General features: G+C 37.8%; 1 pseudogene across 1 annotated transcript; it reads left to right on the top strand.

Annotated features, from left to right (window-relative positions):
• The first annotated feature begins 3,313 nt into the window (after window positions 1-3,313).
• On the top strand, window positions 3,314-16,505 carry LOC149492661 (uncharacterized; annotated as a pseudogene). Its single transcript, XR_016318702.1, has 8 exons — window positions 3,314-3,558; window positions 12,258-12,518; window positions 13,778-13,941; window positions 14,036-14,091; window positions 14,201-14,253; window positions 15,876-16,044; window positions 16,127-16,224; window positions 16,307-16,505. The product of XR_016318702.1 is annotated as an uncharacterized LOC149492661 (transcript).
• Window positions 16,506-16,661: the final 156 nt, after the last annotated feature.

The following is a 16,661-nucleotide window of genomic DNA, read 5'->3' as shown; positions in this document are numbered from 1 at the left end:
TTTGAAGTATTCCATGGTCAGCACCATTCTGGGGGCAAGAAGTGATAAGAACCTTCACCATTCTCCCATCACAGAAGTAATCACGGAATTTTTAGTCTTTCATTAAGAAGAAATTCTATCAATTCTCTCAAGCAGGGGGCAAAATCCTCCAAGTCGGATTCAGGGGCAAGTGTTAAAAGAAAAAACATACACAACCCAGGGTGAAACCCAACCATCATCAATCTCTTTTACACAAACCCAGGGTAGAACCCGGTTAATGGTTAACCTTTTTTCTACATAAAACCTAGGGTGAAACCCTGACCAATAACCAACCGTTTTTCATCCAAAACCAAGCCATTTGATCATTTCGACTTTAGGTGGACCCTTGGTTCTCAAAGGAAAAAACAAAAATAAAACAAATCTCTTTTCAAGCCCTCATTAAGAGGCAAAACATCTTTTCAAGTCCTCTAAGAGGCAAAATCTCATTTCAAGCCCTCATTAAGAGGCAAAACATCTTTTCAAGCCCTCATTAAGAGGCAAGACATCTTTTCAAGCCCTCATTAAGAGGCAAAATCTCTTTTCAAGTCCTCTAAGAGGCAAAATCTCTTTTCAAGCCCTCATTAAGAGGCAAAACATCTTTTCAAGTCCTCTAAGAGGCAAAATCCCTTTTCAGGCCCTCATTAAGAGGCAAAACATCTTTTCAAGCCCTCATTAAGAGGCAAGACATCTTTTCAAGCCCTCATTAAGAGGCAAAATATCTTTTCAAGTCCTCTAAGAGGCAAAATCTCTTTTCAAGCCCTCATTAAGAGGCAAGACATCTTTTCAAGCCCTCATTAAGAGGCAAAATATCTTTTCAAGTCCTCTAAGAGGCAAAATCTCTTTTCAAGCCCTCATTAAGAGGCAAAACATCTTTTCAAGTCCTCTAAGAGGCAAAACATCTTTTCAAGTCCTCTAAGAGGCAAAATCTCTTTTCAAGTCCTCTAAGAGGCAAAATCTCTTTCAAGCCCTCATTAAGAGGCAAAACATATTTTCAAGCCCTCATTAAGAGGCAAAACTTCATTTCAAGTCCTCAAAGAGGTAAAAACATCATTTCATTGCAAAGAAAAAAACCACGGTGGGGTTTCCTCCTCTGCCCATCCTCAAAATTTGTGTTTCAGACAACCACCGACTCCCATAAATCATTTTTATGGTCGCCGGTGGGGGGCAGCTGTGAATACTCAAATTTTGAGGCTCAAAGAGCCATTTTTTCCGGACTGCAAACAGTCCGGTCGGATCGGAGGTCATTCAAAAAGTTCACCGGAAGTGTGCCAATATGGTACTTGAAATGTCCGAAAAATTACGAGGATCACGGAACTGGTCTCAGAATATTTTTTGGAGGTCCGGAACTCCCGGAAAAGCCTCCGGAACGAAAAAAGAAAAAAGAGAGGGGAAAAGGCACACATGCCCGCCCGCGGGGGTGGGCATGCCCGCCCAGGCCAGGCGGGCAGGCCCGCCCAGAATGGGCGGGCACGCCCGCCCAAGCCAGGCGTGCATGCCCGCCCAAGCCAGGCGGGCGCGCCCGCCCAGGCCAGGCGGGCATGCCCGCCCTCGAAGGCGGGCAGGGGCGCCCGGGGTCACGTTTTTTTCCTATAAAAAACGGCTCTGTGGCTCCATTTTGAGACACTCAGTCTGTGTTGACAGACGCTCCTTCTCCCTCACGCTCTTTGCGATTCTTTTACTGCTTTTTCTGCATTTTTAATTTAGGTTTATTGCTTTCTTCCTTTGTTATTTGGTCACTAAAATTAAATTAATTAAAATTCCCTTAACGAGGAGCTTAACTTGGAGTTAAGAAGTGGCCGTCGATTAAATCAGGTATGTAAACTAAACTCTGCCTCTTTAATTTTAGCACTTCATGCATGCTTCTCTTCTACTCCTTATAACTCTACAACTGCATAAATGCATTCGCATCACAATTAGGCAAATAAACTGCCTCAATTAAATATGATTAAGCTTTAATGTCCGGTTAATCAATAATCGTGGTATTAAGCTTAAATCCGACAATATCGGCTAAAAGGACCTAGTTAATCAATAACTACGGTTTAATTGTCTTTATTTCGAACAGTCCGGCTTAAGTCCAATTAAGCAATAATTGTGGCTAAAAAGCCTTAATCAATCACGTGTTGGCAATAAATTGCCTACAATTAAATCAACCACATTTTGGCAACAAATTGCCCATGGTTCAATCAATTTTTGGCAAATGAATTGCCTATAAATTAGATTAACCACTTTTTAGCGACAAATCGCTTAAATTACAATTTTTTAGCTAAAAGCCTTCACACTATTGCTTTTGGCAAATAAATTGTCTTAAGTCAATCAATTTTGGCGACAATCGCCCAATCATCAACTTTTGGCAATAAATTGCCTAAATCAATCTTTTTGGCTAAAAGCCTTACAATCAATCATTTTGGCGACAATCGCCTAAAATCAATCATTTTGGCAATCAAATTGCCTAAATCACTCTTTTTGGCTAAAAGCCTTAAAATCAAGCATTTTGGCGACAATCGCCTAAATCACGTTAATTTTTTGCAACAATTGCCTAAATCAATCCTTTTGGCTAAAAGCCTTAAATCAACATTTTTGGCGATAAACGCCTAAATCAAATCAATCAATTTTTTTTGGCAAAATGCCTAAACAAAATGCACAAAGCATAGTAATCATCTTCAAAGCTCGGTTTGGTTGGCTCGAAGGATTTTGGGATGATTCGATCATCTGGTCACCTTCTCAGCTCAGTCTGATCAGCTTTGTTGGCTCCAGTCGGATTGGTAATGACCTCCAAAACTCGATCTGATTGGTTTTGAAGATACCTCCGAAGCTCGGTCTGATTGGCTCGAAGGATTTTTGGATGGCCCTGGTCAACTTCGTAATTCACCATCATTGACCTGAAAGCACTTTCAAAAAGAAAAGAGCAATTTCTGTGTACAAACAGATCATGTCTTTATTAGATGTTGGGGCTTCACATGCCCCCATGCATTAATAATCACAAATTATAATTTTGCACTAAGGCAAAGAGCAATTTATGTGTGCATACAGATTTCACTTGGTGCAACGTCTGTAAACATACAAGACTTGCTAGGTGTAATGTCCGTAAACATACAGGACCCGCTTGGTGCAATGTCCGTAAACATACAGGACTTGCTTTGTGGGATGTCCGTAAACATACAGGACTTTTGATGCAATGTCCGTAAACATACAAGACTTGCTTGGTGGGATGTCCGTAAATATACAGGACTTGTTTGATGCAATGTCCGTAAACATACGGGACATTTTTTATGCCATGTCCGTAAACATACGGGACATGTTTGATGCAATGTCCGTAAACATACAAGACTTGCTTGGTGGGATGTCCGTAAATATACAGGACTTGTTTGATGCAATGTCCGTAAACATACAAGACTTGCTTGGTGGGATGTCCGTAAACATACAGGACATGTTTGATGCAATGTCTGTAAACATACAAGACTTGCTTGGTGGGATGTCCGTAAATATACAGGACATGTTTGATGCAATGTCTGTAAACATACAAGACTTGCTTGGTGGGATGTCCGTAAACATACAGGACATGTTTTGTGTAAAGAGCAATTGCTGTATACATACAGATTTCGCCCTTCGGATCGGTAACAATCTCCAAAACTCGGCCTGATTGGTTTTGAAGATACCTTCGCAGCTCGGTCTGATTGGCCTTGAAGGATTTTGATTTGAATTGATTTTGATCATCTGGTCGCATCCAAAGCTCAGTCTGATCGGCTCTATAGGCTCCCTTTAGATCGGTAACAATCTCCAAAACTCGGTCTGATTGGTTTTGAAGATACCTTCGCAGCTCGGTCTGATTGGCCTTGAAGGATTTTGATTTGAATTGATTTTGATCATCTGGTCGCGTCTAAAGCTCAGTCTGATCGGCTCTATAGGCTCCCTTTAGATCGGTAACAATCTCCAAAACTCGGTCTGATTGGTTTTGAAGATACCTTCGCAGCTCGGTCTGATTGGCCTTGAAGGATTTTGATTTGAATTGATTTTGATCATCTGGTCGCGTCTAAAGCTCAGTCTGATCGGCTTTGTTGGCTCCCGTCGGATCTGTGATCAACTCCAAAGCTTGGTCTGATCGGCTTTGAAGTCACCTCCGAAGCGCGGTCTGATTGGCTCGAAGAATTTGAATTTGAAAATCTGGTCACCTCCTCAGCTCGGTTTGATCGGCTTTGTCGGCTCCCGTTGAATCTATGAATGACTCCAAAACTCGGTTTGATTGGTTTTGAAGACACCTCTGAAGCTCGGTCTGATTGGCTTCCAGTCAGATTTTGATTAAAATTGATTTGATCATCTGGTCACGTCCAAAGCTCAGTCTGATCGGCTTTGTCGGCTCCCGTCGGATCTGTGATCAACTCCAAAGCTTGGTCTGATCGGCTTTGAAGTCACCTCCGAAGCGCGGTCTGATTGGCTCGAAGAATTTGAATTTGAAAATCTGGTCACCTCCTCAGCTCGGTTTGATCGGCTTTGTCGGCTCCCGTTGAATCTATGAATGACTCCAAAACTCGGTTTGATTGGTTTTGAAGACACCTCCTCAACTCACTTTGATTGGCTTTAGAGGATTCTGTCGAATTTGTGATCTCTCCAAAGCTTGGTTAGATTGGCTTTGAAGACACCTCCGAGGCTCGGTTTGATCGGCCTGAAGGCTCCAGTTTCAAGGTTCTGTTGAATTGACCTGAAAACATTTTCAAAAGAAAGAGCAATCTCTTCAGCTCGGCATAGTCGGCTTCAGAGAATGTTTGAAAAGAGACCAAAGCACGGCGTAGTCGGCTTGGTTGTTTACTTCCTCAGCTCGGCGTATTCGGCTTCAGAGAGTTTGAAAAGAGACCAAAGCACGGTGTAGTCGGCTTGGTTGTTTACTTCCTCCGCTCGGCGTAGTCGGCTTCAGAGAGTTTGAAAAGAGACCAAAGCACAGCATAGTCGGCTTGGTTGTTTACTTCCTCAGCTCGGCGTAGTCGGCTTCAGAGAGTTTGAAAACAGACCAAAGCACGGCATAGTCGGCTTTGTTGTTCACCTCTTTAGCTCGGTGTAGTCGGCTTCAGGGGATTTTGAAAAGAATCCAAAGCACGGTTTGATCGGCTTTGTTGTCCACCTCCTCAGCTCAGTTTGATCAACTAGGGAGGATTTTGTTGTTGAAAAGACCTGAAGGCTCCAGTCGGACTACTTTAGCGTTCTAAGCATTGGCAGTCATCTGGCCACGTTCAAGGGTTCTGTCGAGAAGAGCAATTTCTCCTCAGCTCAGTTTAATCAGCTTCGGAGTTTTTAGTATGGAGAATGTCTTGATCAGCTTCGCAATACACCATCACTGATCAAGAAAGGGACCCAGCTTCGCAATACATCATCACTGCTTGGTGGGACCTAACGGCTTTAAGAGACCATCACTGGTTGGTCATTGAGATTGTCCTGATCAGCTTCGCAATACATCATCACTAATCAGGAAAGGGATTGACTCGATCAACTTCGCAATACATCATCATTGACCAGGAGGAGAAAACCCAAACAGCTTCGCAATACATCATCACTGTTCGGAGGTTGAAATTGTTCTGATTAGCTTCGCAACACAACATCACTAATCAGGAAAGGGATTAACTCGATCAACTTCGCAATACATCATCATTGATCGGGATGAGAAAATCCAAACAGTTTCGCAATACATCATCACTGTTCGGTGGGGTCTAACGCCGGTTGACCTGAAAACATTTTCAAAAGGAAAGAGCAATTTCTGTGTACAAACAGATCTTGCCTTTGTTAAATGTTGGAGCATCACATGCCCCCATGCATTAATAATCATGAATTTTGAAATTTGGAATTTTGCATCAGGACAAAAGATTGTATTTTTGCCCCCAGTTTGGAATTCTGTCTTGAGACCAAAAATATTATCTTTTATTGCAACTTTGAATTTAACAAAAGTCTTTTAAATTTTAACAAAAATTGCTGTTTTCTTTTTTTTCTCAAATTTTCAGGTATACTTTTCCTGATGCAGTGTTGAAAGAAAACTTACCTGGAGGTTGAGGGGATGTGCTGAGTTTGCCCCCTGTGTGGCAAGTGGCTCCAAATTGATTGTTTTTTAATTTTTTTTTTTTTTTGAGACTGTTGCTTTATTTCACTTTATTCGGATGCCTCATCTCCTGCATCTCCGGATGTTTCCACCGCTAATTTTCAATCCAGTGGGGCCCATTCGCATCCCATCATCACGGAAAGCGGATGCTATCCAGTTTGTGATGAGCATCATTTCAACCTAACGAAGCTTATCCACATTCTATCACCACCGAAAACAGATGCCATCCAGCTGACGATGATCATCATTTCAACCTCATGGGGCCTTTCCCCTCCTATAAGTAGGAATCCCATGCTTCATTCTCTCCTCATCCCACAGCATTTGAAACAACTTCTCTTCCATGGCTTTCAGAAATCAAGTCTCATCTTTCGTTCAATCCATCCCTGACGACCTATGGCAGATTCCTCCTATGAACCAACTCGTTTGGGTGAAATATTTCAAAGACCTAAAACCCAACCATGGCTTCTTGTCTTGGCTCGTTGCGCACTTCAATCCTAACACCATGGTTTTTCGGTTTGAAGACTCTGAAGTAACTCCGACTTATGAGGAGATGTGTGCCGTGATGGATCATCATCCTGAACAAGCTGAAACTCCGGCTTTGCCCCCAGGTCCTAGGTATGACCTAGTTGAGGTTGCGGCCTTGTGTCCGATTTACCTTCCAGACGGCATAAACACGGATCGCGGCCTTCCCTTGGAACCTTTCTTGCATAGGGTTTTGTCCATTGACCTAGATTTCTCTTGGATTCGAGCTTGCTGCTTCTTGCTATTGAATGTGTATGCAATGAAGAGTTGTCAGCCTGGAATGGGAGATTTTCGACTTTTGACTGTTGTTCGTGACATGCAATTGCGCCATCATACTGTCTTCATGATGATCATGGGAGAGACAATGTGTTGGGTCAGGGATATTGCGCTTAACATCTCCAATTTCAATGTTCATCATCGCGGTTGTCCACTGCTATTACAAGCCTAGGCTATGGACAAATTAAGTCTGATTCCTCCGGTGCCAGCTCGCTTAATTCCAACCTATGGATCTGCCATCTTTCAATCTCGGTCTCGGAGACATTTCGATTTCGGAGATAATCCTACAATTCGATGGACTTGTCCTTGGTGGAGGATTAGACTGGTCACGACCGGAAGTATGAACCTCAATTATGTGTTGTATGCCAGTCTAGACCGTTCCATGGTCTATTTTCCCGACAGGATCAGCCGTCAATATGGGGTGATACAGCGTGTGCCCAGAACCCATAACTTTGAGAGTGGTCTGATAACACCGTATCTGTTGACCAATTTGGCTGACCGTTGGCAAAATCGAAACACCATGTATTTAGACGAAGGAACGAAGCCGTTGTTGATTTTCTGTCTCTTCTATGATCAGGCCATGAGCTTTTATTCAATGTATCTGCTCTTCTTTCCATTAATGATTCCGATGACTCTGTCTTTATTAATTCCTACACACATGGACAACACCAGACAAAAAAGCTTTTCTTTCGAAATTATTTGCTGTGTTAGTTATTTGGGCCTCCTGCCCTTGGGTTAATAAATGAAAAGCTCATAAAAATGAATTATTATTTAAAGACAGAAGCTTACATATGGGAATAAAAAGAATGGGGTGACTATTTTATTATCTGCAACATTCAAAAAGAGATGAAACATGCAACTCTCTTATGTATAAAAACATTTCTTATTTTTTATTTTTTTTTAAATTTTATTCCTATAATCATTTTAAAACAACATGAGCCAACATAAAAAGTATAAAAACAACATGCAGTCATGCAAATTATATGAAAGTAACATAACAAAATTTGCCTGCTTTGCGAGGCTATCAATTCTCCCACACTTGGCTCTTTGCTTGTCCCTAAGCAAAAACATTCATCTTTCTTTTCATGTTGATCATTTTTATTTTTGCTCGTTGATTTAGACTTCTTAAGTAATCTACCAAAGATAAGAGATTTGATGTCTTTTATGAACTAAGTAGTGTGACATTTAAAATCATGAATATAGCTATACAAAATCTAGTCATTCAAAATATGAGATAAGCAATCCTCCTACCTTAAAATGCATAATAGGAAGTATTTAGGACAATTTCAGCACACGTGTTTTGTTTCTCATCTCAAGGTATTTTTAGGTAACCTATTTCTCTCTTACGAAGTGGTTGCATTTTATGCTCCGTACCACATTTTCTTTCTTCTTTTTTTTTTATATAGAGAGATGTGGGAATGTAAATAGTAAGCGGTTGCATTTTATGCTCCATACCACTTTGTTTTAAAATGGACTTCCATTGTTCCCTCTATCATCATTTTTTTTTTATTTTTCTCTTAAAATACCCTCATCCTTTATTGACTTGAAACATGCAAGTATTATGGCTTTAGTTTTCCCTTTCTTCCTATTCTTCATTTAAGTTAGGATTCATGCTTCTCTAAGGTCAAAGATAATGTCTAGAAGATTAACTAGATATTTGCAAAGAAAAATTTTATATGCCATATCTTAATACCTTAATACCTAAGTTCATAAGAGCATTTAAATCTCTTAATCATGGTATATTATTCAAGACTTCTATCTCAACAAGCAAAATATAAGCAAATCAACATGTAGAGACTAAAACATTGAACTAAGGCAAAGAAGTTGACCCTTTTTTTTTTTATTTATATATATATATTTTTTTTAATTGTCACACATTTTTTTATAAGTGAAATGAAATGAAAATATAGTTCTCCTACATACTTGAAAGACACAATGTCCTCATTGTGGGAGGATACATGTATAAAATACAAAATGAACATGCATAAAACACACAAGAAATTAAAAACAAAGGATAGAAAATCCCTAGGCCTCCCGAACCTGAAGGTGACAGAGTAAAAGAAATTTTTTTTTTTTGTTTTTTTTTTTTTTTGAAATATTTCATCCACTTCCGTTCCATACATGCTTGGTTTGCCTGGATCGTGTGCAGTTGTTGTCCCATGTCAAAAACTGTGATCTGCAAACTCTCTTTTGATTGCTTTAAGGCATCCACTTCTTTTGTTTGAGAAGACAATGTGAATGGTGGTTTGCCTTTTTTTTTTTGTCTTTGCACTTGTATGCATGAAGAATATAGGCACATAGATGAGAAATGCAAATCTAATGTGCTAATGATCAGTATGGAAATAAGATCTTGTTTTATTATGATTGAACCTAAAATTCAGCATGAATAACATAGCAATTATTTACTTTGCACTAAAACATTTCTGGCATTATCTGTCGTCGACCATTCCTTTTGGATTTTACAGTCGGCTATTTTCTCTCAAGTCCCTAATTTTTGCCTTGGAATGAAAGAATTTCCAAGCGGAAAATGTTTTTGTGTCCTTACTTTTTGCCTTGGAACAAATGGTCCCAAGCAGGATCTTATTTTGATTAATTACAATTTTTTTTGCAATCTCACGCTTATTTTCAAATAATGCGGGAAATGTGAAAATTTAAAGGAATCTCAACCCCCCTTATAGCTCTCTTTTTTTTTTTTTTTGGTATCAATTCACTATAAACGATTGCATTATGTTATTCAAAACGAATTAAAGGTCTACTCTCAAAATCAAGATCAAATGTCCATACTGAAAATTGGCTCTTATTAATGTATGGCTGAAACGAAAATATTACATGATGCATGAATGTCACAACATATGTACAGTTTATAACACATAGGGAACGGGAGTTGGGAAATGCATGACTTCCAACCTTATTTCTCCCACACACGGATTCCATTGGTATAAATTCCGACATCTGTTTCCTAGGAATTGGTCTAATCTCGACAACCAACAGGGGGTTTTGAGATTGACGATACAAACTCTTGGAAATGAATGCGGCATAACAACAGCAAACAGAATTAGGTGCACCTTAGGGGAAGTAACTAAGGTTTTCAACTATATGCATTGGTTTTAGTCTTATTGGGCTTAACAAAGTCTAGGTTCCGCAAACAGGATTCGGGCTTTGTTGGGCCTACTCCTTTTGACGCACCTTTAAGGTACTAGGCTTGCGGTTGGTAGTAATGTTAATTCTCGGATGGATGCACCTAAATCGCATGGTTTAGACTAGATCCACCGTCAAACTTAACACCAGTACCGAAGGGTAGCATGGGTAGAATGAGGTGAGAAGAGAGAAATGCGAATGAATGCAAAAATCCTATAAAAGAAAAGGAAAGCAATTAAGCACATACAGACGATTAAAGAATTTTCCAACGGCTTTCTAATCAATTTTATTTTTTATTTTTTTTTTAGAAAACATAGGTTTTTAGAGTTAATTCCTAATCACAACCAACTAATTATTAAAAATAATCGGGGACTAGTGGTTGTATCCCCAGCGGAGTCGCCAATCTATTTTCGTCGAAAATCCCCCCGAAGGACCCGAAAACATCCTTTTTGTGTTTTTTGATAAAATGTGTTTATTTTTTATGCGGTGCCGATAAATCGGTCTTATAAACAATTTTGAGTCGCCACCCATTATTTAGGCAATGGGACCGTTTTTATAAAAATGACTCCATTTTAAACCCAATTTTATTTTAAGGCCAAATTATTTTAAAAGACTGGTCAGGCGCACCAATGCGATTCTGGGTAAGGGAATTGGGTACGTCGGCCCGTTGAAAGCCGACGCCCGGAAAAATCGGCCTCTATTAACCTATGATTTCTAATTTATTTTAGTTAGAAAAGCCAAATTATTTATTTACTTAAACCCAACCCAAATAAATCAGACCGAGTTCCTATTTGAAAAATTATTTAATCGTCCCAAATAAATCTAATTATCACATAGCAATTATTCAAATTAAAGCAATTAAACCAAATAAATAAAAGAGACCCGCTCTTGCCTTATGGTTCAAGGCGGGTGACAAACCGACTCAAAAATATGTAATGGAATAAGTAAATGACCCGCTCTTACCTTATGGTTAAAGGCGGGTAACAAACCGGATCCAAAAATATATATACAGATTGAATCAAAAATTAAATCCATAAACCAATAAAAATTCATACAAATAATAAAATTCATACAAATAAATATATATAATCACATTTTAATATTTTAAGCTCAATTAAATTATAATCTGTTCATAGTTGGGCATTCTCAGATTTATTGAAGAAATTAAACTTTATTTTTGTACAAAATTTATATTTTTTTTATTTATTATTTCTGGAAAAATTGATGAATAGTACTGTTCATCGATGAACAAACAGTTACTATTCATCGATCATTTCTGGGAAAAATAATGAATAGTGCATGAATAGTGTATGAACAGTATCAATTTCTGGAAAAATTAAGAACATTCACTGTTCATCGATGAACAAACAGTTACTGTTCATCGATTAAATTCTGGGAAAATTAAAAAACAGTTACTGTTCATTGAACAAACAGTTACTGTTCATCGATTATTTCTGGGAATATTGATGAACAGTTACTGTTCATCGATGAACATTTATGTAATTTTTGCCCAGAATCCATTTTTAAGTATTTTTTACATTATTTCTTGTTCAAATGTAATTTAAGGACACATAAAATGGCCAAATATGAACAGAATATAATTTAAAGAAACTTAAAATATTAAAATCACAAGAATATGTAAAAACACAAAAATATGTAAAAAAAAATACAAAAAAAACGTTAAAGAAATTACCTGATCCTCAGATTGAGGACTGTAAATGGATCAAGATCTCCAGAAGCTTTTTTACAAGGATTGATATATTTTTTTATCTTTTGATTTTTTTTTCTTTTTATGATTTAAATCACCTAAAATTTATATCTAACACCAATTTCTCTCAAATCAATTCATAAGAATTTTTTTGAGACAAATATTGGCATCACAGTATTTTTTTTTTTTTTTAGGATTTTGCCGTTTGTGAAGTTGTGAGATTGTATGTGTTGTTGTGAAAATTGTGAGAAAGAGATGAATTTATAGAGCTAGGTTAACACTGTAGCACACGGTACTGTAGCACTAGAATACTGTAGCGCGTAGCTACTGTAGCACTAGGACACTGTAGCACACGTTAGCTACTGTAGCACGAGTCTTTTTCTTTTTTTTTTTTTTTTTTAAATTTTATTTTATTTTATTTAAATCCTTGGATTAAAAGGCTTCCAAATAGCATTAATCCATTTATCCTCGTGTCCTCATCGGATCAGGCGGGGCATAAAAAACACGCGTCAACAGTTGTGTAAAGAAGAAAGATAGTTTGAAATGGATTTCCTTTTCATAGCCCATTCTCTCGGTGGATTGTTTGCAAGATATGCTATTGCTGTGCTTTATTCAGAGGCTGCCTTAAGTATTGGCCAATCTAGTGATACTACTGATTCTACACTGCCTAGTTCACAAGCAGTGCGAGCTGCAAGACGAGGTACAATTGCTGGGTTGGACCCAATCAACTTTATTACCCTGGCAACTCCACATCTTGGAGTGAGAGGAAGAAAGCAGGTTTGTCTTGGAGGGTAGTTATATTTTCATTAGTTGTAGTCATCCCTCAATAATTCTCCAACTTGTTATTGATTATGAACCTATTAAGGCACCTTCTACTTGAAGCTTCCTCTGAACAGTTACAGTTATTGTAAGTAGTGATGCAATAATGACTTTAACGTTAAAAATAGACATGCATGCAATGATAGGACAGAGGAGTGATCTAAAAAGAGCATAATCAGAAAGCTGTAAATGCTGTTGATGATATCCATACAGCTGTAATTCTGGATAAATGCATCCAATTGAATGCTGCATTTCACTGAAAGCAGTTATTTCAATTTATAGTAATGACAAAACTTTGGCAAGTGGTAACATCTAGGTTATGAGTCATTTCACTGTTAATGAATAGTTCATCTGGAATGAGCAAAAGTATATGATCCAATGGTCTTCATCACATCTTTCTACATGTTGTATAAAATGTGTGCATTGGGAAGGCTTGGTCAGTATTTTCAAAATCCATCGAAAGGAATGATGGATTATGAGGATCGTCTTTTAGTTTGGAGCAAGAAAGATAGCGAGAGATTTGACTTTTGAGGATTCTCTTGTGGACAGTGGAATTCATCTACTGAATTATGCTTGATTCATTTCTTTGTGAAAAATATGTAGTTAGAAAAAGCAGTATTTATCATGCATACTATTGGATTCAGTGTTCTGAGGATCAATAGTTAGCATCAACTTTCAATTGTAAACAGTCTGGCTCTGCTGCTTTAGAGGCAGGGAGACCCATAGAACCAAAATAGTATGTAATCACCAATTTAAGCATCGTGATTTAGTTTCTGATTCACTTTTTGGTGCATAAGGTTGAAAATTTTGATGTCAAGTTATGCTTGAATTGTTTTGAGATGCTGAAGTACTGTGCTAACAAGCAGATAAGATGAGATCATTGAGATGATGGCAATGCATGTCTAACTGCTTTATTGTGATAGCTAGCATTTTCGGGCAGAAAAAACTTTAAATGAGGTACTAAATGATCAATAGAAGATTCATTAAGCATGATAATATGTTTTATTTCAATTGCTCTGCATGGTTAAAGTTTGTTGACCATGATGCCGTGAGGTCTCTGGCATCTTTGCATCACTTTATGAATTTGGTTAATCTACACATGATGTTTTTTCAGAAGTGTTGGACCTATCACATAATAGCTGAAAGATGCATATGGCATCTGACCTTCGTACAGTTTAAATATTTAACGGATGATGTTCTTTCTTTTAATTTTCCAGCTTCCATTTCTCCTGGGCATTCCCATTTTAGAGAAACTTGCTCCACCAATTGCTCCGATTTTTACTGGTCGAACTGGTAGTCAACTTTTCCTGACTCATGGTAAACCTAACAAACCACCTCTTCTATTAAGAATGGCATCAGACTGTGAAGATGGAAAATTTATGTAAGTCAACATATTTGTATGGTTACTTGAGCCAACAACATTTTTAGAACATAGCCCGTCCTTTTGCCTTCTCTAATTCTCTTTTTGGTTTCAGATCTGCCCTTGGTGCATTTGGATGTCGCATCCTGTATGCAAATGTATCTTATGATCGTATCCCACTGCAAGCCATCTTTTTGTCTTCAGTCTTAGCTAACTATTTAATTTTCCCTGTATTATTCTTTTCTGACTATGTTTATTCAGTTTCCTTAAAATTAACTAGATATGGTTGGTTGGAGTACATCCTCCATAAGAAGAGAGAAGGAACTTGTCAAGGTGAGATTAGCAATTTCTTGTATTGCAGTGCATTTTATTCTGATTAACAATCATTGGTTGAATGATTGCCGATGAGAAAAATGTTGTCATCAAACTGAATATCATTCCTCTTAATACTTTTCCCTTTGCATCCAGCTATCAAATTTTGAAACTTTAATCCCTTTGGGTTGATGTATAAAATTTTGAACCTCAGTGGTGATATGACTCGATTCTTTGTACATCTCTAGATGTGAGTTGCCATGCATTTTTATGACAGTATTTATGAGCCTTAATATATTTAACACTGCAAATGGCTGGTTGCTTGATCTTTGGTATTAAGGTGTGTCCTGTTTTCTTGTGAATGGCTATAAACAGAAGTTGAGGCCAGAAATTTCAGTTTAGTTTGGCAGTTTGGTGACATATTGATATAACTATCAACTGTACCTTTTCCCATTTCTATAGTTGTTTGACTTGCAATTTATATCCTTACCTAGTTATCTGGTGAATGCGGCACAGACACTCGCATATACCTCTATTATATAGCGAGATCTTATCATATTTTACTGTTGAATGTTCTGGAAATTCTTATAAAAATCTTGTACTGCTTTAGCTACCTAGTTGGTATTCAATTCATTCCACTGTAAGACCTCGACTTTGGGCCTAGCAATCACACTCCAAAATGTTAGATCAATAGTATAAGATGGTAAAAATGCCAGGGTTAATGGTCTGGGTGTTTTCAAGCCGATTGCAGTGAGTTTTATAGGGGTTTTCATAGGTATAAGATTTTATGGGCTTGTGAAGTAAGCTGGCTGTATTAATCAGTAATAATCTATATGGCGAATCTTCTCAGTATTAAGGAATCTGGGGATTGATTATCCAAAGTACGTTCTTCACTCTTCAAGTTTTCAGCTGCATTGCTCCTTGGGTTGATGTGGAGAATCTGAGTTGGTTAAGAGATTGAGCAAGTTTGTGAGACCTCATAGAGACGTTAAGTCATTATCATTGCTCCAAGTAAAAATTGGCGTTAATCATTCTTAGAAACTTTGAGATAGAACGAAGAGAACTTATTCTCTCACCTCTCCCCCCTTTCTCTTGTTTCCACTGCAAATCTTTACCTTTTAGGCATTTGTCAACCCAGGACTGTGACTGATCTTCTTTTCTATCCTCGTGTGCAAGAAAAATTGAATTCTGATAAATTATTAGCTTAGTAATATTTGAAGTGTAGGACAAAAAGAACACCTAATGACATCCATAGTAAAAGGGAAGGCTTTTATGGTAGCCGTGACAGCCAAAAAAAAAGTTCAGAGTTGCAGTGTAAGAACACATGTGCTAGTGCAAAGAGCAATAATGTTACGTTTTATAACTTTCCATTTCATCCATGCAAGTCATTGATTGACCACTAGAACTGGTTTCTTTTATAGCAATTTACGATTCAGAATTTCTTAGCAATTATTTTCTTTTGCATAATTCATTTGATAGTATTTGGAAAGATTTGGGAGGTGGAATAGTAAAGATTGATTGTGAGATTTTGTTCCTTATTTTAAGAAAGCACTTTTCTAAGTGAAAATACTGAAGACTACCCTTGATTTGCAAAACACATTATGCTGACATTTTTTGCCTCATTGATATTTCTTGAGATGCAGCCACCTCGGCATTCTTTAGACGGTTACAAGCATGTTGTAGATGTTGAGTATTGTCCACCACTCTCTTCCGAAGGCCCTCAATTTCCTCCAGAAGCTGTCAAAGCTAAGGAGGCAGCGCAAAAAGAACCCAATACGCGAAACACAGTGGAGTATCATGAAATCATAGAAGGTAAGATTATATGTGAATAAGAGTCATGCTTTGATGATCATAGAATTAACAAAGAGTAATGACCATTACAGTTTGTTAGCAGAGGAAATGATACATGGATTACAGCAGCTGGGATGGAAAAAGGTCAATGTGAGCTTCCATTCAGCATTTTGGCCCTTCTTTGCCCATAATAACATACATGTATTGGCTCTATATATTTGATTTTCATATTTAGATATATTTCTCTTTTCATTTCTTAGTTCGACTTTTGTTTTGAATTCAGGTGAAAAATGAATGGCTTCACAATGCTGGTGCTGGAGTAATTGCTCATTTTGCAGACAGCCTGAAGCAGCAGGAAAGCTCTTCACTAATTATTGCTATCTTGTAGCTGTTGAGCAGTACGTGGTAGTACTATTATAGTTGGAAAAATGATAAAATTATTTGCAAAATGTATATTTATAAGAAGGGAAATTTTTATTCCTGCTCGCCATGCCAATGTTGATTTTTCTTTTTTTTTTTTTTTTTTTTTAACTCTGTGCATGCTCAGAAAGCAATATCCAGGTATTAATGATTGATCTATACTAAACGATGGTGTTAGACTTGCTTGGATATCCAGAAACTTGTTTACTGATGCAAGG

The sequence above is a fragment of the Jatropha curcas genome, chromosome 11 (assembly GCF_041381405.1).
Source record: "Jatropha curcas cultivar XTBG-Jc1 chromosome 11, XTBG_Jcur_1.0, whole genome shotgun sequence".
NCBI classification, from domain to species: Eukaryota; Viridiplantae; Streptophyta; class Magnoliopsida; order Malpighiales; family Euphorbiaceae; genus Jatropha; species Jatropha curcas.
The sequence above is the reverse complement of the archived record's forward strand: the minus strand, read 5'-3'. Positions and strand labels throughout refer to the sequence as shown.